Source organism: Chiloscyllium plagiosum, unplaced genomic scaffold (assembly GCF_037043375.1).
Source record: "Chiloscyllium plagiosum isolate Xiang-an unplaced genomic scaffold, Cpla_swu_hap1 HiC_scaffold_27, whole genome shotgun sequence".
Lineage (NCBI taxonomy): Eukaryota > Metazoa > Chordata > Chondrichthyes > Orectolobiformes > Hemiscylliidae > Chiloscyllium > Chiloscyllium plagiosum.
The window spans coordinates 60648696-60675909 of record NW_028270165.1 but is presented as its reverse complement, the minus strand read 5'-3'; the positions used below and the strand labels follow the sequence as shown (position 1 = coordinate 60675909).

The 27214-nt window shown below is 46.1% G+C and overlaps 1 non-coding gene across 1 annotated transcript; it reads left to right on the top strand.

Annotated features, from left to right (window-relative positions):
- Nucleotides 1-4462: 4462 nt before the first annotated feature.
- Nucleotides 4463-4534, top strand: trnae-cuc (transfer RNA glutamic acid (anticodon CUC)). The gene has a single exon. It is a non-coding gene; the product is annotated as a tRNA-Glu (tRNA).
- The last annotated feature ends 22680 nt before the right edge of the window (nt 4535-27214 follow it).

The window sequence follows — 27214 nt, the reverse complement described above, 5'->3', positions numbered from 1 at the left end:
CGTTGGGACTATGGCGCGGACAGGAAAAGCCCAATACTCACCTTTCCTGTTAGAACCATTCCATGAGAAATTTTAGACCACAACTTTGGGCGTGTAGTTGTCGCCGAACACTTAAGGTGCTGGCGTAGAGATCCTTTGGGGCTCCCCCGCTCAGGGTAGTAACCTGCTGACTATGCATTCTTCACTGGCGATTTTAAATGACTTCCTGTTGGTTGCACTATCGCTCAAACTTCACAAAACCCGTCTCGATAAAATCCCGTTTTCTCATGTCTGGGAATTGATTGCCATGCAGGAAAATCGGGTTGTGAACAAACAACGTACCACCCTCACAACGTACAGCTCTGTTTACCTTTCCACAGATGCTGCTCGACCTGTTGGCTTTCTGCAGTATTCTCTGTGTTTAATCGGCACAAGTGCTGCTTTTCATTCAAGAACTTCAATCCCTGTCCTCTGGTAACTGACTCTGGTCAGTGGCAATTGATTCTTCTGATCATTAATCTGCCCATTCCCACCGCTTCTTCTCCAATCATTACCAACAGCCCCAGGAAATCTCCAGTTAACCTTCTTTGCTCCAAAGCGAACATTCCCAACCTTGGTAATGTCTCTCCAAAATGGAAATTCCTCATCCCTGGAAATGAATCAAGGCGTACAATTGGGAAGAGGTTTTGGCAAAATATTGTCAGTTACGAAATGGAAAAATGTTCCTGAAGCAAAACAGAAATCCCTGTCTCCAGCTTTGTGAATCTTTAGAAACTCGTTGGGAAGCGGATTTAGATGAGAATGAAAGATGAACTGTCCAACTGAGTAGAGACAGTCCAGACACCGTCCCCTTGTTGAAGAGGCCGGGAGATTGACTCTGATGTTCTTGGGACATGAACTGATCTGAGACATTGAAAGAATTGTCGTTCCTGCACATCAGGAATTCAAACCCCTTCTCGCCTCCGAGCCAATGAGAGAACTCGGGAAAGGGCAAAACACTGAAAGGCTCGAAGGGTGACGGCCCGGAATAAGAATGCTCGTTCCTCCTGACATGGATGTGTCTCCAGCCTGTCCCCGGTGTCTCCACAATGAATGTCCCAGGCTTTATTATGGAAAAGTAAAACTGATAGACGACAACTGGAATTCGAGGCCGGGAGGCTGAATTATGAATTCAATAATAGCCTCCCCTAAGTGATGGCGCAGCCCATGTCATCGCCTGTCGCTGTGTTACAATTGGTCAGCGCGTTCGGCTGTTAACCGAAAAGTGGGTGGTTCGAGCCCACCCAGAGGCGCATGACCTTCTGATTGCCTGTCTCTTTAACACGCCACCCTGTTCCCTGGCCAACATCTCTGTCTCAGGCATGCAGCAGTGTTCCAGCAAAGCTCCGCTCCAGATAGAAGACCAGCGCCTCATTTTCCGTTTGGAATCCTCCAGTCTTCAAGGTCGAGTTCAATATTATTTGGACCAGAACACCCCCATGCCCTTGATCCCTACCACACCACACGAGGCCGTGTTATCACATCGTCAGCTGTTACACACGACTTATTGTTAGCCAGGAATAGTCTCCATGAACAGTTAGTCACCCTCCGACACAGAGCGTTATTCTCTCCTTTGTCTCTCCAATGTTCTCCCTCTGAACTAGTGGCAAAGAGAGCAATGTGGATTGATATCCCTGAGCCAGCTCTTTGTCCCATCTCCAGGAACCGGGTTCTCTCCACTGGCGGATAATTAAACCACTTTGTTGTTGCGTTGACGTGAGGAGATTGTATAAATATAAACTTTTCTAAATCCCCACCTTCCGTTGATTGAACTGTGAGTTCACTCTGAATCACAACACGTGTCACAGCGCAATTTGAGGCCCACATTAGCTCTGCTGGTTCTACACAGCAAGTAAATGAGAGTCTCTATTCGTATCATTCTCTTGCCTTCTCCCTGTAAATCTCCACATTGTTACTTTGGACATGACCACCGAATTCCGTTTTGTGTTCTTGAATCTGCCTCCTTGTCACGGTCAGACAGGGACAAGAAAGTGTTCTTCCTAATGTCACTTTTACTTTTTTTTCCAAATGCCTTGAAATCTCTGCCAATTTTTTGGGAAATTGAAAGGATTCTCATTCCTGCACATGAGGCTGAATTGATTTAATTTCTAACGTAAAGGACAGCGGATGCTGAGAATCAGAGACACAAAGAGGATCTGCTGGAGAAACTCAGCCGGTTTGGCAGTACCTGTGGGAGAAAACAGAGTTCTGAAATATTGTCTCTGATTCTCTTTCCACCGATGGTGCCTGACAAGCTGAGTTGCTCCTGCAATTTCTGTTTTTGCTTTTAACTGAAAGTTTATTTCATCTTTCGTAATGAAACAACCAGACTCGCCATGTGCAGATATGTAACCCTTTCTAAATCTGTGAAGTGATTGGATTCAAAGAAACCCAGTAATAACTCACTATTTCTCAGCTCCACAGGCAGAGAGACCTGGGAAATGAAGCTGTCAGTGTGGTTCTCTATTCCTGGTCGAGTGGTTAATACGATGGATTTGAGATCGATTGAGGTTTCCCCACGCAGGTGTGAACCTTGCCGACTACAGTTGAGAAATGTCGTCAAAAAGAAAGGAAGACTGTTCCCCGGTTTCTTCTTTAAGATTCAAATCAGTGGAGGGGTTGGAAATCTGCAACCCACTGCCTGTCAGGGTGGAACAAGCAGATACCCACAGGGCTAATTTTGAGGCTATGAGCCAAGTGTTTGGAAATGAGACGAGAACAGTGAGGGGCGTGAAGTCGTGATCGAAATGAAGCAGGCACCTGAGGACGAATGTGTTTTATTTGCCAGTGAAAGATACTGCTTCACAAAGTTGGGACAATGGAAGGGAAGCCGTGATGGTGATTATCTTTGGCTGTTCCTCTTGTGAATGTTCCCATTGTGTTAACGTCAGAACTCTGCAGCATGGCGGCGTCAGGTACGCACAGTGCCAGGGCGCAATGGATGACGCATCTGACTCCACCTACCTGTTTGAAATGCAGCTCACAGCTTCTTCACACACCCCAATTAATCTTTCTCATTGTCCTGAAGCCGGCATACGGTTTGAATTCCTGATCTGCAGGAACGAGACTCTTTTCACTGTCTCGCGTCAGTAAGTGTCCCTGAGAACATCAGAGTCACGTCACAGCGCTGTCAGAGGAGGGGAAGCTGAAAGAGCCCCACACGCTGCTCACGTGCACATTTCACTTTTTCCAACTCACCGCCCCAACCACTGCGGCTCCTGGGAGTGGAAAGGGAACAAATACCAAAACCCAGTCCCAGCTTTGTAAATCTTCAGGAAATATGAAAGCTGTTCATCCCTTCTGGTTTTCCATCCTGGGCTGACAGCGTTGATTTTAAATGGCTGTCCAGTTAGTGCCGATTCGTTTTTGCTGAAAAAATCTTCCTTATCTCATCCTAGCATTTCTTGCCACAGAGAACTGTGCGGCAGAGTTCATGTATATATTTCCTTGTATGGTATTTTGTAAATAACATTTGTTTGCGGTTTGTTTGTATAGGCTATTCCAGGTTCATTAGCCTCTGTTTAAGTGTGTTGGTAGGTTTGTGGGCTACCATGGTGCTGAGAGCGTTGAGTTGTCTGGACATCATTTCCCAGATGTCTTTTATGTAAAGTAATGTGGCTAGGGTTTCTGCACACGTTGTGTCTGCTTGTGTCAGTTTGTTGATGTGAAATCGACACACTGGGTTTATTGGGTTGGCAAAAGTGCGGATTGCAGATGCTGGAAACCAGAGTTTAGATCAGAGTGGTGCTGGAAAAGCACAGCAGGTCAGACAGCTTCCGAGGAGCAGGAAAATCGACTTTTCGGGCAAAAGCCCTTCATCAGGACGCCTCCAGGGCGGAGAGATAAATTGGGGGGTGGGAGTGTGCTGGGCCGAATGTAGCAAAGAGTACAATATGTGAATGGGGCTGGGGATGGAGGTGAAAGGTCAGAGAGGAGGGTGGAGCGGATAGGTGGGAAGTGAGATTGGCAGGTAGGACAGGTCATGAGGATAGCACTGTGCTGGAAGTTTGGAACTGAGGTAAGGTGTGGGGAGGGGAAATGAGGAAACTGGTGAAGTCTACATTAATGTTCTGGGTTTGAATTTATCCGAGGCGGAAGATGGGGCGTTCTTCCTCCAGGCATCGGGTGGGGAGGGAGCGGCGATGGAGGAGGCCCAGGACCTGCATGTCCTCGGCAGAGTGGGAGGGGGTGTTGAAATGTTGGGCCAGAGGGCGATGGGGTTGATTGTTGCGGGTGTCCTGGAGATATCCCCTCAAGCGCCGTGACTGGACTCTGCGAGGAGTCTCCAGTCTCCCCAATGTAGAGGAGACCGCATCGGGAGCAATGGATACAAGAAATGACATTGTTGGATGAACAGGTGAAAGCTTGCTGACGACCGCGGCCCAGGTTCGATTTCCGGGCAGGAAAGTAATTTTTCGGAGAGCTGACAAGCGCCATCCACATCTCCCTGGTGGTCTAGTGGTTAGGATTTGGCGCTCTCACCGCCGCGGCCCGGGTTCGATTCCCGGTCAGGGAAACCATTTTCAGGGGTGCAGGCTACCCATTCTTCTTAAATGCGCTGTGTAATTATTTATAGTCGTTCCTGGGTGCTGCAGTGTGTCGTGGCTCGTTGAAATAGTGTCCTGATTCAGATTTGTTTGTATGTGGAGGGATGATTGCTTCTGTAGTTAAGTACTTGGTTCGTGTGCGTTGTTTTCCTGTAGAGGCTGTTTTGAATTTACCATTGACTGTTCGCTGTACTGTGACATCTAGAAATGGCACTTTGTTGTTGTTCTCCTCTTTTGTGAATTTTATGTCAGCGAGGATATTGTTGATGGTGTTGTAGGTTTCCTCTAATTTGTTTCATTTTTTGATGACAAAAGTGTCATCACTGGAGTGGACCCAAAGTTTGGGTGGATCGTTGGAAGGGCTGTTTGTTCGAGTCTCTGCATTATTGCTTCTGCGAGGAATCCTGATAGTAGTGGTTTCATGGGTATTTCGTTGATTTGTTTGGAGGGCTTGTTGCTGAATATGAAGTGGGTGGTAAGACACAGTTCTACGAGGTTGACAGTGTTATCTTTGCTGATGTAGTTGGTGCTGTGTTTATGTCTCTGGTTCTTCGAGTAGTGTCTCCAGTTTTCTTTGGCCACGTTGATGTTAATGGATGTGAACAGGGCTGTTATGTCAAAGGACATCATTATTCCATCCTCTTCTATCTTAGTGTCTTTGGTGTTCAGGAATTCTTGGATGGAGTAAATGGAGTGGCGTGAATCTTCGACTTGGTGTTTTCAGTGGAGGCCTTTGACTAGTCTGCATATTGGTGTTCCAAATGGTGAGACTTTGGGCCTGAGGGGGGCTCCTGGTTTGAAGAGGAGAACAACAACAAAGTACCATTCTTAGATGTCACAGCAGAGCGAACAGTCAATGGGGAACTTCAAACTAGCGTCTGCAGAAAAACAACACACACAAACCAAATACTTAACCACAGAAACAATCATCCCAACACCCAAAAAAGTTGCTGCATCAGGACATTATTTCAACGAGCCACTACACACTGCAGCACAGAGAAACTACGAAGAGCAGAAGAGGAATACGTATATAGTGTATTTAAGGAGAACGGGTACCCAATAAACCCAGTCCGCCGATTTCTCATTGATGCTTCCAAGCTGACTTTCAAAAATTCGTTTGGCCCTCCATTCTTTCCTGTTTGTTTTTTGTTGGTTTTGAAAGCTTTCGCAATCCTCTGACTGAGTATTGGAGTTGGGAAGTTATGTTGTGGCTGTACAGGACATTGGTTAGACCAGTTTTGGAATATTGTGTGCAATTCTGGTCTCCTATCAGAAGGATACTGTGAAATTTGAAAGGGTTCTGAAGCACCAGTGGGTCCACAGAGGGGAAGAGGCCCTTCTGCTGCCCTGAGTGTGGGAAGGCCTTCAGTGATTCCTCTGCCTGCGGCCGCACCAGTGGTCCACACCGGGGAAGGCTGTTCTCCGGCCCCAAGTGCGAGATGGCCTTCAGCAGTTCTTCCCACCTGCTGAGATACCAGTGGGTCCACACTGAGGAGAGGCCGTTCTTCTGCCCCGAGTGCAGGACGGGCTTTGCTCTTTCCTCCGACCTGCTGGCCCATTGGTGAGTCCACATGGGGGAGTGGTCGTTCAGTTGCCCTAAGTGCAGGAAGTCCTTCAGCAATTCCTCAGCCCTGCTGAGGCACCAGTCCGTCCACACCGGGGAGAAGCCGTTCTCCTGCCCCGAGTGTGGGAAGAGCTTTATCCGCTCCTCCACACTGCGGAAGCACCAGCTGGTCCACACGGGGGCGGGGGGGGGGGGGGGTGAGGCCATTCTGCTGCAATGAGTGCGGGAAGGCCTTCAGCAATTCCTTCACCCTGCTGAAACACCTGTGTGTCCTTCAGCAGTGGGAGGCCCTTCAGCTGGCCCGAGTGTGGGAAGAGGTTCATGTTTGCTTGCAACTTGCGGAAGCACCAGCGGGGGCACTGCTGCTCATTGAGCCAGGGACTGCACATTGCCAATGAAATGATCCAAATAAACCTCAGACCGCAAGACCATCGGAGCAGAAGTTAGGCCATTGGGCCCGTCGAGTCTACTCTGCCATTCGTTAGAGACAAAATTAGTGCAGATGAGATTAGCTACAGGAAATAGGCCATTTGTCCCAACAAGTCCACACAAACCCTCCGAAGAGTAACCCATCCACACCCATTTCCCTCTAGTTAATGTACCTAACTCTATGGGCAATTAAGCATGGCAATCAACATGACCTGCACATCTTTGGTGTATGTAAGAAGACAGGATCACCCAGAGAAAACCCATGCAGACACTGGGAGATTGTGCAAACTCCTCACAGACAGCTATCCAAGGCTGGAATCAAACCTGGGTCCCGTGCACTGTGAGGCTGCGGTGGTAACCACTGAGCCACTACATATTGCAACCCGAAGTTGCAAGCAGGAGGTTGGGAGAATACAGCCTAAGAATGTGGAGTAGTCAGTGTTTTGGGTATTAACCCTTCTTCAGGACTGAAACGTTAACTTCTCCATGAGAAACGATTTATGGGAATGATGCTGGGGGTTGTAGGGTTTGAGCTCCAGGGAGAGGCTGAATAGGCTGGAGCTGTTTTACCTGGAGCATCGGAGGCAGAGGAGTGACCTAATAGAGGTTACAAAATCATGAGGGGTATGGACAGGGTAACAGACAAGGTCTTTTCTCAGGGGTGGGGGAGTCCAGAACTAGAGGGCATAGGTTTAGGGTGAGAGGTGAAATATATTAAAGGGACAACGTCTTCATGCAGGGGGTGGTACATATATGAAATGAGCTGCCAGAATATATGGATCAGGTGCTGTCAAATGGGACTAGATTAATTTAGGATATCAGGTCAGCATGGACAAGTTGGACCGAAGGGTCTGTTTCCATGCTGTACGTGTCTTTGACTACTGGTCCTCATGTAATTTTAAAATAGAGTGCAAGTAACTTTGAATAGTTCAATCTTATTGAGCTCACTTCCTGAAAAGTTTCAAATGAATCATCTGAGCGATACTGTTTAAACATGCTGAGTTGGACAAAGTATCCCATCAAGTTCAAGATAAACACAGAGTTGAAGAAGTCAGAAGTCAGAACACCAAGGGGAGCAAAACTGATCACAATATTCCAGGTGCAACCTCATCAACGTCCTGTATAACTACAACATAACTTGCCAACATCTGTACTCAGTTCTCTAATTGATGAAGGCCAGTGTGCTGAAACCTTTCTTCACTGCCTTGTGTACCGATGTTGTCAGAGAAATAGGACCTACTGTAAACTGATCCACAATCCAGCTACTCGGAGCCCAGAAGCAGAGTAGTGCTGTGTGAGTGTGCTGTGCAGATAACCCAGAGGTCGATGGGTAAAAACCGTGTGATGCTATTGCCCAATGTCTTCGTAAGCTGCTTTCATTTACAATGGTGCTCTGTTCTGTATGTTGCCTTTGCATCTGCTTCCCAAAGCTTCTTCAGTGGAGGAGTGGCAGCTGGAGCCCAGGAGTTCAACGACCCGCCGGAGCTTGAGGAAGGTCCAAGCTCCAAGAAGCGGGGGGTAAGGCTGGAGGCTGGATTTGCTCAAGGGTTGTATTTTTAACTCATTTAAATGGTACCTACTGTATGGGGCTATGGTTTATATTAAAACCGGAGGATCATATCAGAGTGTTTATATTTAGCAGCGGTAGTTGGTAAAATACACTCCCTGGAGGAGCACCTTCTATGATGCTGCATTTCTTGCTTTATTCCCCCATTTCTTATCTCCCAGCTTGGTTTTATGTTTTTTTGGTTAAATTTAATTTCATATTAATCAGACTGGGTATTGACTGTGTGCTATTAATTTGCTTCTTCGAATATTGAAAGTCAAAATTAATGGTGTAATTTCATTTCTGATGTCAGAGTTTGACATTGAATGTGCAGATGTGAATACCAGTAAGTTGTGAAAATACATCAAGAACTTGTGGTTTTTAACAAAAAGAGCAGTTCACTGATATTCATGGCATTGTCTTATTTGGGAGTGATGATTCAAATCTGACCAATAAACCGTTTCATGCAGCCACCCAATTTAGTTAAAATTTTCATTAATTTAATTAAAGAAAAGAACTCTGGCAGGCTAAGATTTATGCAATCTATTTATAAGATTATGTCCATTGCTTGCAATATGGTCTCATCCACATTGGGGAAACTGGACGCCAACTCGCGGAACGTTTCAGGGAACAGCTCTGGGACACTAAAACTAAACGACCGACGCCCTGTGGCTGAACGCTTTAACTCGCTCTCCCGTTCCGCCAAGGACATGCAAGTCCTGGGCTGCCTCCACTGCCAAACTCTTGCTACCCGACGCTTGTAAGAAAAACACCTCACCTTCTGACTTGGGACCCTCCAACCACATGGTATCAATGTAGATTTCATCAGTTTCCTCATTTCCTCTCCCCCACCTTGTCCCAGATCCAACCTTCCAATTCTACACCAACCTCTTGACCTGTCATACCTGTCCACCTTGCTTCTCACCTATTTGCTCCACCCTCATCTCTGACCTATTACCATCAATCCCGACCTCCAGCTATCTATTGCACTCCCAGCTGCCTTTCCTCCAGCCCCACTTCCTTCCCATTTATCTCTCAGCCCCCTCGGACCACCCTTTATTCCTGATGAAGAGCGTATGCTCTAAACCAAGACTATGATGAAACAACATTCTAAACAAATAGGAAATAGCTCCCAAGTCAGATTTCATTCCCTCTTCTGTTTCCCAGTTCTTTCAGAAATAAGAAATATCTTTTTCTTCCACTAGAAAGTGATCTTCCACTTTGCGCTGTCTGAAGCGTTATGCCACATTATTACTTCAGCCACCTTTTAAGAATCGTTTCAAACTGTTTTTCTAACAATTGTGGAGGTGACCAAAAGCAAACATTTCACTTCTCCTCAATGCCCCATTTCTCCTCCTATGAGCCACTTTGTCATGTTGTCTATGTTACAAGCAGCCGAGTGCACTTGGTTTCTGAATTGAAATTTGGCCATTGAAGTGATCAGAATTAATATTTATCGATGGCTAGCTGTGTATGCACTAACTGTCATTATCCACCAATACGATGTCGTTTGTTCCACCAAAACTGGAAACAATGATTTGTGATTATATTGCAGTCGGATGTAGAAAATCATCCCAGCGATCTTCACGTTATTATAGTTTACTGTGGCCATAACAGCAGTGCGTGGCAGTTTGATGTGACTAAAACTTGGATGGAAAGAATGTAGATTGATGAGAAGTCAAAATGGCAGAGTCTCTGGCCACAATTGATTGGCTTGATTATATGAGTGGCGGCTCTTCAAGAGCAACTTCCACTCCATCACTTCAACCAGCAAGAGGAGATAAGTCTGAACACAACATTCCAACTGTGACATATACGCATTGCTTCGATGTTATTGATCAAAATCCTGGAACTCGCTCCTGAACCTTTATTATAGACCACAACATATTTGTGAAGCAATTTAAGAGGTAGCTCACCATCACCTTTTCAAGAACGGTTTGGGAAGACTTGCTGGCAGAGCCAATGATATGCACATGATATTGGAAACAGTCTAATCGTATGGATAGATGATTGGCTAACCAATGATACAGGAGGGATAAGGGGCATGCTCAGGATCGCAACTTACAACTAGCAACGTTCCACAGGGATCAGTGCTGGGGCACAAAATTATTTACTTTATGTTTATGAATTACTTGGATAAGTAAAGTGAATGTACTATTGCCAAGACTGCAGTAGATACAGTTGATTAGAATGCAGGTGGTAAGGATGACATGAACTCTTCATCCAAGTTCAGTGAGTAATCGGGAAGGCAAAAGGGAGATTGGCCTTTAAATGGAGTACAAAAGTAGGGAGGTTATAGTGAACCGCCTGGAGGTTTTGATTGAAACCAGCTGACAGTGAAGATTCAACCAGCTGACAGTGGATCTGAATCACATGTAGATCAGACCAGGTTAGGACAGCAGGAAACCAGATAAGTTTTTACAACAAACCACAACGATTTCATCATTTGACTCTTAATTCCAGATTTATATTGAATTCAGATTCCACCATCTGCCGTGGCAGGTTTTGAACCCAAGTCCCGTGAACATTACCTGGGTGAATGGTCTGGTGACAATAAAGTGGCCATCGCCTCCCCTGAACACATTGGCATATTGTGTTCAGAGGTAACAAAGGAGCAAGAGGTTTCAGCAGCTGCTAAGTTGTTGATATTACACAAGGGAACATCAGCACTCTCAGTAATGGCACATACTGAAGCCAGGGCCCTGTATCAGAGGTAAGGGCTCGGGATCCACAAGAAATAGGAACAGCAATACGCCATTCAGCCTCTTGAGCCTGCTCCTCCATTCAGTAGGATCGTGGCTGATCTGGCATTCCCCACATCCACTTTCCTGCCCTTTTCCTGTAACTGTTCATCCCCCGACTGATCACGAATCTATCGATCCTAGTTTCAATGTGACAAGAAGGATGTCAACAGAGTTACTGGGGTTGGGGGAGGGGCGGGGGGTGTCAGGTCGAACCTGGGGACTAAAACAATGGCTTCACACTTCACAATATTTAACTAAGGGAATGTTTATGGTTATCCAATGCTGGAAATTGGGCAGGCATTCAGATGAAATTATTGGTAAATTATGAATGACAGAGGAGTCGGGAGAGAAGTGGTGTTCAGGCACAGTTGGATATCATCAGTATAGATGCCAACACCAGCAGCTACGGTTAAATAAATAAGAACGGAAGACGCTAAAAGCAGACCCTCCCAGAGGATACAGCGATGCTGGAGAGGGTCAATACTGTCATTAACTCTGATCAAGGCTGTCCGCAGGTCGACGAGGGAATGTTCATCCCTGTCACCGTTACAAAGGATGTCAAATATCACCTTGATAAGAATTGTTTCAGGGGTAGAAACCAGACTCGAGGGCTTTAAACACAGAATTCTGGAAAAGCTGGGAATGGCTTATTCAACAATGTTACATCCAAACCATCACTTCCATTGGTGCGATAATTATAGAAGTGTTTTGGTTTTTATTTAGATGATTCTCAGCAACACTGAGTGAGGAGCAACAAAATTAACACAAGAAATATTGCAATTGCTACAATATGCCTGCTCCCAATAGGAGACCACCTGGTGTTCACTTAACTGTCTGCAAGGCGCAATATTGGAAAGGAATTATCCAGTTCATAGCTATAAGAGGGGAGACACAGACTGCTTGATACAAAGGGCGGGAGTAGGCCACTCGGCCCTACGAGCCTGCTGCAACATTCAATAAGATCATGGCTGATCTGAATACAACCTCAGCTCTACATTCCTCCACATCCCCGACAATCTGTCACCCACTTGGTTAGCAAGAACCTGTCTACCTCTGCCTTAAAGATTTTGAATTCACTGCCTTTTGAGGAAGACACAACCATCAGAAAGAAAAAAAATCATCCTCATTTGTGTCTTCTACTTTTAAAATATGACCCTCTATTTTCAGATATTAAGATAGGGATACAAGCTGCATTCAAATAATACCTGTGGTACAGTTAACTATCTCAAAGTGCTTCACGTGAACATAATGAGAATTCCTTTAAAAATCACAAGAGTGGAGCACAGATTAGGACAGGTGGCCAAAGACTTGGTCAAAGGGGCAGGTTTAGGGCAATCTTTAAAACAGGTTCAATTTCCCAAACATCTGAGGACTAAGACATAAAGAGCAAACACAAAATAGCAAAGGATGGGAAACAACAGTGTGGACATAATGTCACAGGATGAGTAATCCAGGGAACATGAGTTCAAATCCTACCACAGCAAGAGGTGAGATGTGAATAATTCAAATCATAAATGGGGAACACAAAATTAGTCTCAGTATGGTATCGATGGCACTGACGTCAATTGTCATAAAAGCCCATGTTCACCAATGTCCTTTCAGGAGGGAAACTGCCATGCTTACCTGATCTGGCTTACATGTGACTCCAGACACACAGCAATGTGGTTGACTCTTAAATTGCCCTCTGAATTGGCATAAGCAAGACACCTTGCACTTAAGGATGGATAACAAACATTAACCTTGTTAAAGTGTCAGAAAAGAAATTGCTGGAGAAACTCAGCCAGTCTGGCAACACCGGTGGAGAGAGAGAGAGAAAGAAACAGAGTAAATATCCTGGCATGCGTCCAGAACAGTTGTGAAGAAGGGTCACAGCACTTGAAATGCTAACTCTGCTTCTCTCTCCACTTGTGCTTCCAGTCCTATTGAGTTTCTCCAGCAATTGGTGCATTTTTGTCTTTCAGATCTCCAGCATTGCAGTTCTTTATTACACTGACTTAGGGAAGCTCAAATCCGATAAAAGAATAAAGCAGAAGGGCTGGAATTACTCAGCAAGTCTGGCAGCAGCTATGGAGTTAAAACAGTTAGTTCTTCGGGTTATTGAATGATCTTACATCGGGGACAAACTTTTGGCAAGCTGCAAGAGTAAAAGGCACTGGTGTAACTTCAACATCTGGGAGAACTCTCTCAGCCATGGAGGTCAGACTGACTCAGCATTCTGGTCCTGCTCATTACCTGTTAACTTCTCCATTTGTTGTTCTTGTTATATTTCTACATGGTTGACACATTCCTATGTTTTAAAATGATATTCCAAACTGACAGGAATTTTCCTTGTAAGTAATCATACATTAGAGGGTTTGGAACGTGAATGTAACTTTTAAACAAAAAGTATTTATTCATGCATGGTGTGTGGGCATCGCTGGCAATGCTTGCATTTATACCATCCTTAACCACCCTGTGGTTGGTTGGAAAAGTGAATGAAGGTGTCTGAGATTGTCTTGATTAGCACAGCAATCTCAAAGATGGGTGTGCTCAGGTAGAAGTACCCTCCACTCCCACAGCAAGTCTGCATTCACTTCAATTACAGATGCCATCTCACACTCCCAGGACAAGGACAGCATGGGATTACAATCAGAATAAAGCTTCCTCTACTCTTAAATTGAAAGTGAAGCTACCTCAACACTGTCCCCAACAAACACTGTCAAGACAGAGAGAGCATTGGGTTAGATACAGAGTAAAACTCTCTCTACACTTCCCCATTCATTCAGTCCCTGGACAATGACAGCAAAGTGTTAAATAAACAGTACAGCTTCTTCCATTATGACTGACACTTAGTACGTTCTACACCAATCCTCAAGGATAATTCAGAACTGAGACTATTATCTGGTACTGAATTCACACACCCTAATGGGAATGACAGCAACAGAAAATCAGGTAAACCACACACAATGTACAACAAAACTAGACCGTTATTGGGATCTAAGATATTTAAATGAGAGGAGATGTGATCCCTGCAATGATCTGAAAGTGAGCTGAACAACTTTCTCACTTGAACAATATTCTCTGGGAATGCAATGTCCACCTCACTGCTGTCTATTCAATTCCTCTGCTCTCGTTCAGGGCTGAGTTGCGGCTGACCACATGGTGGCGTGGGCGTCAAGAGGTTAGACAATTAAGGTCAACTTGGATTGAGGGCATCCTGTGTCACGCCAGTGAGGTCGAGGGTCGCTGATTTACTCAACTTATAATCGGGGACAAGGGGATGTCAGGCTGGGCTTGTATCAATTTGCGTTTAGAAGAAACAGATGATCTGATGAAGCTGTATAACATCTGGCGAGGACTTAATGTAAATGCAATGTCCACTCATTTCTTGCCAGAGACTAGCCTCTCATTTAAGATAGGAGAGTTTTGTTTTTCTCTCAAGTGTTCGAAAGTCTTTGAAATTCACTTCTTTAGAGAGCAGCAAGTGGTGGTGGCACGGTGGATAGCACTGCTGCCTCACGGCATCAGTGATCTGAGTTTGAACCAACACTTGGGCCGACTCTTTGTGAGGAGTTTGCACATTCTCCCCTTGTGTCTGCGTTGGTTTCCTCTGGTGCTCTGGCCTCCTACCACAGTCCATAGGATGTGCAGGTGAGTGTAGATTGACCATGGGAGATGCAGGGTTACAGAGATAGAGTAACGAATTGGTTTTGGGTGGGACGGTCAGTCAATGTTGACTCGATGGGCTGAATGGCCTACTTGCACGCAATTGACCTATATCAATCAACAGTATACTCTTGCTTTATGGTTACCGGCATCAAATTACATTCGTGGTTTTGGTTATTTCATCTCTTACGTCATCATATTCAACCAACAGCAGCATCTCGAAATTTGCTTAATTACAATATCCAATATCAGCAGAGTACTTTTTCTTTTTGTCACGACCATTATCTTGAAATCTGACGTGTGACCTCTTCATTGCTGTCAAAGTTCCTTATTTGTCCCTACATTGTCATGGTTTTACTTTGTCGAATGACTTCCTGGCTTTTGCATTTAAGACCCTATATTCTGCCCTCGTCAACACTTTCCCTTCCAATTCTGTACTAAAGATTTCATGAAAAACCTCAGAGTGTGGTGAGACTGTGGAACTCACTCCCATAGTGAATAGTTGGGGTGAAAGACATTACAACTAAGGGTAAGCAACCAAATACAAATGAATGTCACTCTCACCAGATTCACAGCACAGTGAAATTAAAACATGCAATGTCCCTCAATTTCTCAACTGTTCCTAACCAGACTTGATGAAGAACAGATCTTGCACATCAACATTATAATTTAAACAAAAACCAACAATTATAAATACGGCAACTTTTCTAGGCCAAAGTTAAGCAGATAATCTAATTAATAGCAATGAATTAAACCCTTTGATCAAGTTCCCCATCATCTCAGAAATAGAAATTTCAGCGGCAAATTAAGAAAGAATTTTTTTTAAAAACTTACCAATTCAAACAAACAGTTTCCAACAATGGATTGCCAAGCCTTTGTGCAATACTTGGACTATGAGTTTTTCACAGACACGTAACTGTAAATCCAATTTAAAAGTCACTGCTGAATGTGACGAGACACCCCAAAGTATTCAGTCATTTCTTACAGGCTCGGACTCATTCCCAGAAAGAGCCAACAATTCTATAACTGACAGTAGAATCTCGAGAGAACAGCTCCTGGGCTCAACAAGCAGCAACGCCCAATGGAGGCAAAGTTGGCGGCGGGGCAGGGCGGGGCTAGGGCATAAAACAAAAAAGCCCACTGACTCTCCCACTGCACACACACTGTGAGAATGCACAGGGGCTCAGTCCTGGGAGTGACCCACAGCAGTTTCATCAAGAGGGCCACACTTGATGAACAGATCTTGCACACCAGAATTATAATTTAAACAAGAACAAACAATTATGAATACCGCAAATTTACTAGGGCAAACTTAAACAAGATAATCCAGTTAATAGCGATGATTTAAGCCTTATGAACAAGTCCTCCACCATCCCATAGACACAAAATTAAGGGGTAAATTAAGGAAGAGAATTTTTAAAATTATCAATTGAAGCAATCAATTCCCAACAATGAATTGCCAAGCCGTTGGGCAATTCTTCGATGATGAGTTGTTCACAGGCACATAACCGTAGATTTAATTTCAAAATCACTGCTGAATGTGAATGGACACCCTGAAGTATTCAGCTATTATTTACAGACTGGAGCTCGTTCCCAGACAGAGCCAATAATTCTTTGACTGGACAGAAAACACTAGAGGGAACAGCTCCTGGTCTCAACGAGCAGCAGTGCCCACTGGATGCAAAGTTGCGGGGGTGGGGAGCACGACGGCATAAAACAAAAAAATCCGACCGACTCTCCCGCTATAAGCACTGTCAGAATGGGCAGGGGTTCAGTCCTGGCAGTGACCCACAGCAAGTTTCACCAGCAGAATCAGATTGTTGGGAGCACTGGTGTGCCCGCTGGTGCTTCCGCAAGGTGCACTACACGACACTACACTTACTGCACACTCAGGGCCCATTTAGTATGGTCACTTCTCCCGAAACCGCACATCGTTAGACTTTGGGAGGAAACCAGAGCAGCCGGAGGAAACCCACGCAGACACGGCAGGGAGAATGTGCAAACTCCACACAGACAGTCGCCCCAAGGCTGGAATCGAACGCTGGTGCTTAGTGCGGTAAGGCAGCAGTGCTCTCCACTGATCCATCGTGCTACTTACGTGTGCAAAAGGAGGTGGGGCCTGGGAACTTTGTTAATTGTACCACACAGTGGATTGTTGAGTAAGGTTAAATCTCACGGGATCCAGGGAGAGCTAACCAACTGGGTACAAAATTTAGAAGCGCATTGTAGTAGATGCTGGAATCTTTCCTGAAAACAACAAATGCTGAAGATCACATTGGGTCAGGAAGCGCTGTGCCACTCTATGACCGGATAGTGTGGATGTGGAGATGATGTTTCCACGAGGAGAAGGGTTGAGGATGCCAAGTCATTGAGGGTATTTAAGACAGAGATACGTTCTTGATTAGTAAGGGGTCAAGGGTTATGAGGAGAGGGCAGCAGAATGGGATGGAGAAATATATCAGCCATGATCGACTGGTGGAGTGGACTCGATGGGCCAAATGGCCTCATCCTGCTCCTGTGTATTATGGTCTTAAAGCGGAGCAGTCGTCTTAAGAGGTTCTCACAAACTATTTCAGAATCCTGAAGAGGAGTTGTTGGACTGGAAACCTTAACTCAGCTTTTTCTCCACATATGCTTCCAGTCCGGCTGAGTTTTTCCAGTGTTGTCAGTTTTTGTTTCAGTTTTCCAGCATCCACAGTTCTTTGTCTTCTTTATCACAGTCATTTCTTGCCTTTCCCAAGTGTCTGGAACTTCATCTCCCTGATCTACAAACTGTTCAGTTACCCTAGAAATGACCACTACCTCCTTATCAGAGTAGACCCCTTTGTTGCAAAATGATTGTTCAATTCTGTGACCAAAATAATTGCATTCGTAATTACTTACACCAGGGACTCTCAATATCTCAGGCAAGAACACAACCAGATTTTTTCAGACAGTACATTTATGTGATTTGATACAAATCCCTATTCCCCACTTTACCAGCGTGCTGCTGGGAATGGAGGGTTTGAGTTAAGAAAAAGCTGGGACATTTTTCCAACGAAGCCTAGCAAGTTGACAGATAACTTTATCGAGATTTTTAAAATCAGGAGGGGGAAAAAATAAGGTGTCATTTCCTGGAGGCTCAGAATATTTTATTGCTCCAGAAGGTGTAAAAGGGTGTCAAAGATTCAGCAGAAATCGAGTAGAGCTGAGAACAGACAACATTTCACTCTGTGGGAACAGGGGGACCAGAGGACAGAGAAATCAGGACCTGAAATCGAGATAACACCAGACTACCATGTTATCAGTGCTTTGACAATGGTACTTCTGTGCGGGGCAGGTTGAATTATGAATTGAATAGTAACTTCCTCAAGGAGACTGTGCAGCAAGGTCAGGGCCTGTCTCTGTGGCGCAACTGGTCAGCGCGTTCGGCTATTAACGGGAAGGTTGTTGGTTCGAGACCACCCCGACACGGTGCGTTCGTTGTTCACGCTCCAACCGCTTTCTTGGCTGCAAAGATGCGCTTTTTAATGGTGTCTGGAAAATGTTTCCCAAACGGAAATCTTTTCCACTGAGGAAGCACAAAGGGGTTTCTGAATTGATTGAATTTCTAACGTAAAGGACTGCGGATGCTTACAGTCCGAGACAGAAAGCGAAACTGCTGGAGCAACTCAGTACCTGGATGAGGAAAAAAAAGTTCTGAAATGTTGTCTCTGATTCTCTTTCTACAGATGCTGCCTGACCTGCTGAGCTGCTCCTGCAATTACTGGTTTTGTTTTTAACTGAACGTCCATTTCATCTTTCGGGATGAAACACCCAGACTCGCCATTTGCAGATATTTAACCCTTTCGAAACCTGTAAAGTGATTGGATTCAAACAAACTCTGCAATGATTCACTCTTTCTCAGCTCCACAGGCAGAGAGACCTGGGAAATGAAGCTGTCAGTGTGGTTCTGTATTGGTGGGCCGAATGGTGAATGCTATGGACATGAAATCCATTGCGGTTTCCCCACGCAGGTGTGAACCCTGCCGACTACAGTTGAGAACTGTCGTCAAAAAGAAAGGGAGATTGCTCCACGGTTTTTTTTAAAGATGCAAATCAGTGGAGGGGTTGAAATATTTCAATCACATTGGGACTGGTCGGGAATCTGCAACCCACTGCCTGTCAGGGTGGAACAAGCAGATACCCGCAGAGCTGCTTTTGAGGATATGAGCCAAGTGTTTGGAAATGAGACTAGAACAGTGAGGGGCGTGAAGTCGTGGTCGAAATGAGGCAGGCACCTGAGGACAAAGGTGTTTTATTTGCCAGTGAAAGATACTGCTTCACAAATTTGGTACAATGGAAGAGAAGCAGTGACGGTGATTATCTTTGGCTGTTCACCTTGTGAATGTTCCCATTGCTGCGCATGTCCGTATTAACGTCAGAACTCTGCAGCATGGCGGCGTCTGGGCCGCACAGGGCCGGGGGCGCAATGGATGACGCATCTGACTCCACCTACCTGTTTGAAATGCAGCTCACAGCTTCTTCACACACCCCAATTAATCTTTGACATTGTCCTGAAGCCGGCATAAGGTTTGAATTCCTGATCTGCAGGAACGAGACTCTTTTCACTGTCTCGCGTCAGTAAGTGTCCCTGAGACATCAAAGTCACGTCACAGGGCTGTCAGAGGATGGGAAGCTGAAAGAGCCCCACACGCTGCTCACAGGCACATTTCACTTTCCCCAACTCACCGCCCCAACCAGTGCGGCTGCTGGGAGTGGAAAGGGAACAAACACCAAAACCCAGTCTCAGCTTTGTAAATCTTCAGGAAATAAGAAAACTGATTATCCCTTCCAATCTTCCATCCAGGCCTGACAGCGTTGATTTTAAATGGCTGTCCAGTTAGTGCCGATTCGTTTTGGCTGAAAAAAATCTTCCTTATCTCATCCCAGCATTTCTTGCCACAGAGAACTGTGCGGCAGAGTTCATGTATATATTTCCTTGTATGGTATTTTGTAAATAACATTCGTTCGCGGGTTGTTTGTATTTAAGGTTCACTAGCTGTTGTTTAATGCTGAGAGGGTTGAGTTGTCTGGACATCATTTCACAGATGTCTTTAATGTAAAGTAATGTGGCTCGGGTTTCTGCAGACCTTGTGTCTGCAAGTGTCAGTTTGTTGATGTGAGATCGTCACACTGGGTTTATTGGGTAGGCAAAAGTGAGGACTGCAGATGCTGGAAACCAGAGTTTAGATCAGAGTGGTGCTGGAAAAGCACAGCAGGTCAGACAGCTTCCGAGGAGCAGGAAAATCGACATTTCGGGCAAAAGCCCTTCATCAGGAATAGAGGCAGGACGCTTCCATGGTTGGCGAGATAAATTGGGGGGTGCTGGACCGAAGGTAGCAAAGAGTACAATAGGTGAATGGGGGTGGGGATGGAGGTGACAGGTCAGAGAGGAGGGTGGAGCGAACAGTTGAGAAGGGAGATTGGCAGGTCGGACAGGTCATGAGGACAGCGCTGAGCTAGAAGGTTGGAACTGAGGTAAGGTGGGGGGAGGGGAAATGAGGAAACTGGTGAAGTCCACATTGATGTCCTGGGGTTGAATTTATCCGAGGCGAAATGTGGGGCGTTCTTCCTTCAGGCATCGGGTGGGGAGTGAGCGGCGATGGAGGAGGTCCAGGACCTGCATGTTCTCGGCAGAGTGGGAGGGGTTTGAAATGCTGGGCCAGAGGGTGATGGGGTTGATTGCTGCGGGTGTCCTGGAGATGTTCCCTCAAGCGCTGTGACTTGACTCTGCGAGGAGTCTCCAGTCTCCCCAATGCAGAGGAGACCGCATCGGGAGCAATGGATACAAACAATGACATTGGTGGAAGCCTTCTCACGATCGTGGCCGAGGTTCGATTTCCGGGCAGGGAAGAAATTTACATTAGAGCTGTGAGGGGGCGCAGCTGTCTCCCTGGTGGTCTAGTGGTTAGGATTCGGCACTTTCACCGCTGCGGCACGGGTTCGATTCCCGGTCAGGGAAGTATTTCTCAGTGGATGTTTTGCCTACCAATTCTCCTTAAATGCGCTGTACAGTTCCTTATTGGTCTTCGTCGTTAATGGCTACTGCAGTGTGTATTGCCTCGTTGAAATAGTGTCCTGATTCAGGCTTGTTTGTATGTGTAGGGATCATTGCTTCTGTAGCTAAGTACTTGGTTCGTGTGTGTTGTTTTCCTGTAGACGCTGTTTTGAATTTACCATTGACTGTTCGCTCTACTGTGACATCTCGAAATGGCACTTTGTTGTTGTTCTCCTCTTTTGTGAATTTTATGCCAGTAAGGATATTGTTGATGGTGTTGTAGGTTTCCTCTAATTTACTTCATTTTTTGATGACAAAAGTGTCATCACTGTGGCGGACACAAAGTTTGGATTGGATCGTTGGAAGGGCTGTTGGTTTGAGACTCTGCATTCTTCCTTCTGCTAGGAATCCTGATACTGGTGGTTTCATGGATGTTTCGTTGATTTGTTTGAGGCTTGTTACTGAATATGAAGTGGGTGGTTAAGGCACAGTTCCACGAGCTGGATAGTGCTATCTTTGCTGATGAAGTTGGTGCTGTATTTGTGTCTTTGGTTCTTCGAGTAGTGTCTTCAGTTTTCTTTGGCCACGTTGATGTTAATGGATGTGAACAGGGCTGTTATGTCAAAGGACATCATTATTCCATCCTCTTCTAACTTAGTGTCTTTGGTGTTCAGGAATTCTTGGATGGAATAAATGGAGTGGCGTGAATCTTCGACTTGGTGTTTTAGTCTTCAGTGGAGGCCTTTGACTAGTCTGTATATTGGTGTTCCAAGTAGTGAGACTATAGCCTGAGGGGGGCTCCTGGTTTGAAGAGGAGGAGAACAACAACAAAGTGCCATTCTTAGATGTCACAGTAGAGCGAACAGTCAATAGGGAACTTCACACTCGCGTCTACAGAAAAACAACACACGCAAACCAAGTGCTTAACCACAGAAGCAATCATCCCAACACCCACAAACGAAGCTGCATCAGGACGTTATTTCAATGAGCCCCTAAACACTGCATATAGAGGATTATAAAATCATGAGGGGCACGGATGAGGTGAACAGCAGGTGTCCTTTCCCTCAGCTGGGGGTTTCAGGATCAGGGAGCAAATATTTTGAGGTGAGTAGAGAAAGATTTTATAAAGACAGAACAAGGATCGTTTTTAAGAGAGTGGTCTGAGTGCAGAATGAATGTCCAGAAGAAGTCATAGAGTCACAGAGATGTACAGCACCGAAACCGACTGTTTGGTCCAACTTGACCATGCTGACCAACTATCCCAACCCAATCTCGTCCCACCTGACAGCACACGGCCCAATATCCCTCCAAACCCTTCCTATTCATATACCTAACCAAATGCCTTTTAAATTTTGCAATCGTTCCAGACTTCACCACTTCCTCTGGCAGTTCATTCAATAAACGTACAATCCTCTGCGTGAAAACGTTGCCCCTTAGATCTCTTTTGTATCTTTCCCCTCCAATGCTAAACCCATGCCCTCTCGTTCTGGACTCCCCCACCCCTGGGAAAAGACTTTGTCTATTTATCCTATCCATACTCCTCATGATTTTATACACGTACAGTTACAAATTTTAAAAGACATTTGGATAAGTACATGAATATGAAAGGTTCGAAGGTTTATGGGCCAAACACTGGTAGGTGGGACGAGTTTAGTTTGAGAACATACTCAGCATGGACGAGTTGGATGAAGGGTCTGTTCAGTGCTGTCTGACTCTGTGACTGACCTGTACTGGTCTTAAAACCATTTTCTTACCTCCCCCCATAACCATCCACTTCTTTGTTGTTCAAAATTCAGATGAATTTAGCCTTGAATATGTTCAATGACCCCACTTCGGAAATGAATTCCTCTTCGTCATATACCACTTGCCTCGCTCATTGCCTGCTGCATCTGCCCGATAACTGGCATTGACTGGTGTGGAGGGACTCTGAGACCCCATTGTACATCCATACATCATTCCTGATGAAGGGCTTGTGCCCAAAACGTTCACTGTCCTGCTCCTCAGATGCTGCCTGACCTGTTCTGCTTTTCCAGTGCCACATTTTTCGACTTTCACCTCTCGTCCTCACTTTCTCCACATTCCAATATATCACCATTTAAACAATGCACTGCTTTTTTTTAAACAGCCAATGCGATAACTTCACATTGCGGCACTGCACTTGCCATGTGTTTGCCAATTGAGACACAGACCTGGACCAACTTTGGGAAGAGGCAAAACACTGAGTTCTGAACAAAAACCGTCGCACCGCTCAAAACGTTGGCTCTGTTTAGCTTTCCACAGATGCAGCTCGACCCGTTGGCTTTCTGCAGTATTCGCTGTGTTTGAACTGATAGAAGACAATGGTAATTCTGGGCGGGGCAGGTTGAATTATGAATTGAATAGTAGCTTCCTCAACGAGACTGTGGGCGTGATGCGCGAACCTGTCTCTGTGGCGCAATTGGTCAGCGCGTTCGGCTCCTAAACGATAAGTTCGTGGTTGGAGACCACCCAAGGGCGGAGCGTTTGTTGTTCACGCTCCTGCTGCAAAGATGCGCGTTTTTCATGGTGTCAGGAAAATCTTTCCCAAACGGAAATCTTTTCCACTGAGGAAGCACAAAGGGATTTCTGAATTGATTGAATTTCTCACGTGAAGGACTGCGGCTGCTGAGAGTCCGAGACAGAAAGCGAAACTGCTGGAGCAACTCAGTAGGTTTGGCTGTACCTGGATGAGGAAAAAAAAAGTTCTGAAATGTTGTCTCTGATTCTCTTTCTACAGATGCTACCTGACCTGCTGAGTTGCTCCTGCAATTTCTGGTTTTGTTTTTAACTGAACGTCCATTTCATCTTTCGGGATGAAACACCCAGACCCGCCATTTGCAGATATTTAACCCTTTCGAAACCTGTGGAGTGATTGGATTCAAACAAACTCTGCAATGATTCACTCTTTCTCAGCTCCACAAGCAGAGAGACCTGGGAAATGAAGCTGTCAGTATGGTTCTGTATTGGTGGGCCGAGTGGCGAATGCGATGGACATGAAATCCATTGCGGTTTCCCCACGCAGGTGTGAACCCTGCCGACGACAGTTGAGAACTGTCGTTAAAAAGAAAGGGAGATTGCTCCACGGCTTTTTTAAAGATGCAAATCAGTGGAGGGGTTGAAATATTTCAATCACATTGGGACTGGTCGGGAATCTGCAACCCACTGCCTGTCAGGGTGGAACAAGCAGATACCCACAGAGCTGCTTTTGAGGCTATGAGCCAAGTGTTTGGAAATGAGACTAGAACAGTGAGGGGCGTGAAGTCGTGGTCGAAATGAAGCAGGCACCTGAGGACAAAGGTGTTTTATTTGCCAGTGAAAGATACTGTTTCACAAAGATGAGTCGATGGAAGGGAAGCAGTGACGGTGATTATCTTTGGCTGTTTACCTCTACCTCAAAAATTCGGTAGAATTTTAAAGTCACAATGAAAAGAAGTAAAAGTGACATTCGGAAGAACGTTTTCGTACAGGGAGTGGTTAGGGTCAGTAAGTCCCTGTCTGACACTGACAAAGAGGAAGATTCAATGGACACAAAAGGGAATTCGGTGGTCACGTTCAGATGAGCAGATTTACGCTGAGAAGGCGAGAGAATGAAACGAATAGAGACACACGTTTACTTGAGTGTAGAACCAGCAGAGCGAAGGTGGGCCGCATGGCCTCCGTCTGCGCTGTGACACATGTTGTGATTCAGTGTGAAATCACAGTTCGACCAACAGAATGTGGGAATTTAGAAATAAGTTTATATTTACACAGCCTCCATATGTCTGCGAAACAGCATATTACACGGCAGCAGTGGAGGTCTTTGACATCAGGCTCGAAGGTGCCTGCCGCGTGCCAGACGGAAACCTGAAGTGTTCTGTGGAAGGGGCGCCGCGTGCGGCAGCAGAGTGGCGCAGCGGGAGCGTGCTGGGCCCATAACCGATGGATCGAAACCGTCGTCTGCTTGTTGTTCAATGTCACCTCGAGCTGCTTTCCTTAAGATCGGTGCTCTCTTCTGCAAGCTGCCTGCCTTTGTGTCAACTTACCGAGTGTCCAAATGTCGCATATCGATGCACTCGCCAAATCCACTCAACTCATGTGGCAAGATTTTAGAGCTCTCAGTGGTAGTCTGTACTTCGTCTGTTTCCTCTGAACTGAATCGCAAACCCAGTTCTCTGCGATGCCAATCAGCTGGTAAAGTTGAAACACATGCCTTGCGGTTTCGTCCCTTCCTTGCAGTAATTCGCCACCCTGGTTCAGACGAGAATGACAAGCATCACGATTCAGACATAGTCCCCTACTATTAAGACGGATACCACCGATTGTGAATAACCCCAGAGAGAGAGACAAGTGACAGACAGTCGCCGTGGACTCGATGGGCTGAACGGCTTCTGTCTGCGCGAGAATGATGCGACGTGTTTATGCCTTCCCACTGCCTGTCTCTGGGACAGAGAGGCTGAGGGAGCAAAACTGGTTCATTTTTAACCGTCCCTTCCGTGTTGGACTGCCTGCAGTCCCTCAGCTCAGAGCCGTGGGGATGACTCTCAGTGAGTGAAGGTTTCACTCGGATTCTCTTCATCTGGGACACTTTGGGGCTCAGATGTTAACTGCTGCGCGGTCGCAGCAAAGAAAGCGATGCCCACTTTGCAATAGACTTTCTGTAAGATCGCTGCGTGAAGACGATTTCTGAACACCAAGAAGGCTGCACAGCAATGTGAATTTACCTGGGCGAAGAGTTCTCGGTGTCCATTTCTTTCTGTCCTGCCAGTACAGCATCTTTCTATCTCTCCGATAACAGACCCTTGGAGAAAGTTCACAATCAAAGTTGTTCATGTTCCCCGCATTAATGTAACTGACACCTCTCACTCCAAGGGTTTCTGAGAGAGAGAGAGAGTGAGAGAGCAGAAGAGCGAATGGACTCTCCCCGCCCCCCACCGTACACCCCTTCCCACCCCCCAGAACAACGTGCAAGTAGAAATAAAATGGTTTCATTATCCACCAGTGGAGATAGTCCAGTTCCTGGGGATCAGACAAAGTGGGCATTCTGCCCCGGGGGCAGAATGACAAGCAGATGTTCTGGAAACGCTTTGCTGCTTGCAATTCTTGCAGCAATGTGGAATGTACTTCACACTGAGCAAGTTTCAGCTGGTACAGAGCCTCCGATGTACATTGCTGTGTTTGCCGCCAGCTCAGAGAGAGAACAATAGGTTCCACTCTTCCTTCACTCGCAACACCCCACACCCACCTCCCATAGTGCCAAGGCACTTTCCCCTGCAACCGCCGAATGTGTAACACCTGCCCATTTACCTGCTCCCTCCTGAATATCCAAGGGCTCAAACATACCTGCCAGGTGAAGCAGCACTTTTGCCACAACCTAGTCCACTGCATTCGCTGCTCACAGTGTCATTTCCCCAATGTAGCACGAAACATAAACTGGGTGACTGCTTGGCAGAACATCCCGGTTCTGCCCGCAGAAATAAAGGCCCTGACCTTGCGGTTGCCTGCCACTTTAACACATCACCCTGTTCCCTGGCCAACATCTCTGTCTCAGGCTTGCAGCAGTGTTCTCGCTCCAGATGAAAGAACAGCACCTCATTTTCCACTTGGAGACCATACAGCCCTCCGGTCTTCAACATCGAGTTCCATAACTTTAGGGCCTGAACTCCCCCATGTCCTTGACCCCCTACCACACAAACGTCCCCTTGTTATCACCTCGTCTGCTAGGACACACTACGTATTGTTAGCCGCTTACAGTCTCCATTCGCCCTCTCATGCGGATCGTTATTCACTCCTACGTCCTTCCTATTGTTCTCTCTCTGAGCTGGCGGCAAACGCAGCAATGGACACTAGAGACTCTGAACCAGCTGAAACTTCCTCAGTGTGAAGTACATTCCACATTGCTCCAAGAATTGCAAGCAGCAAAGCGTTTCCAGAACATCTGCTTGCCATTCTGTCCCCGGGGCGCTGATATTTGTCTCATCCCCAGGAACTGGACTACCTCCACTGGTGGATAATTAAACCATTTCATTTCTACTTGCACGTTGTTCTGGGGGTGGGACGAGGTGTAGGGTGGGGGGCGGGTAGAGTCCATTCGCTCTTCTGCTCTCTCTCTCTCTCTCTCTCTCTCTCTGAAACCCTTGGGGTCTGAGGTGTCAGTTACATTAATGCGGGGAACATGAACAACTTTGATTGTGAACTTTCTCCAAGGGTCTGTTATCGTGGAGATAGAAAGATGCTGTGCTGGCAGGACAGAAAGAAATGGACACCAAGGACTCTTCGCCCAGGTAAATTCACATTGTTGTGCAGCCTTCTTGCTGTTCAGAAATCGTCTTCACGCAGCAATCTTACGGAAAGTCTATTGCAAAGTGGGCATCGCTTTCTTTGCAGCGACCGCGCAGCAGTTAACATCTGAGCCCCAAGTGTCCCAGATGAAGAGAATCCGAGTGAAACCTTCACTCACTGAGAGTCATCTCCATGGCCCTGAGCTGAGGGACTGCAGGCAGTCCAACACGGAAGGGACGGTTAAAAATGAACCAGTTTTGCTCCCTCAGCCTCTCTGTCCCAGAGACAGACAGTGGGAAGGCACAAACACGTAGCATCATTCTCGCGCACAGAAGCTGTTCAGCCCATCGAGTCCACGGCGATTCTCTGTCACTTGCCTCTCTCTGAAGTTATTCAATTTGGTGATCTGTCCTAATCGTGGGGGAA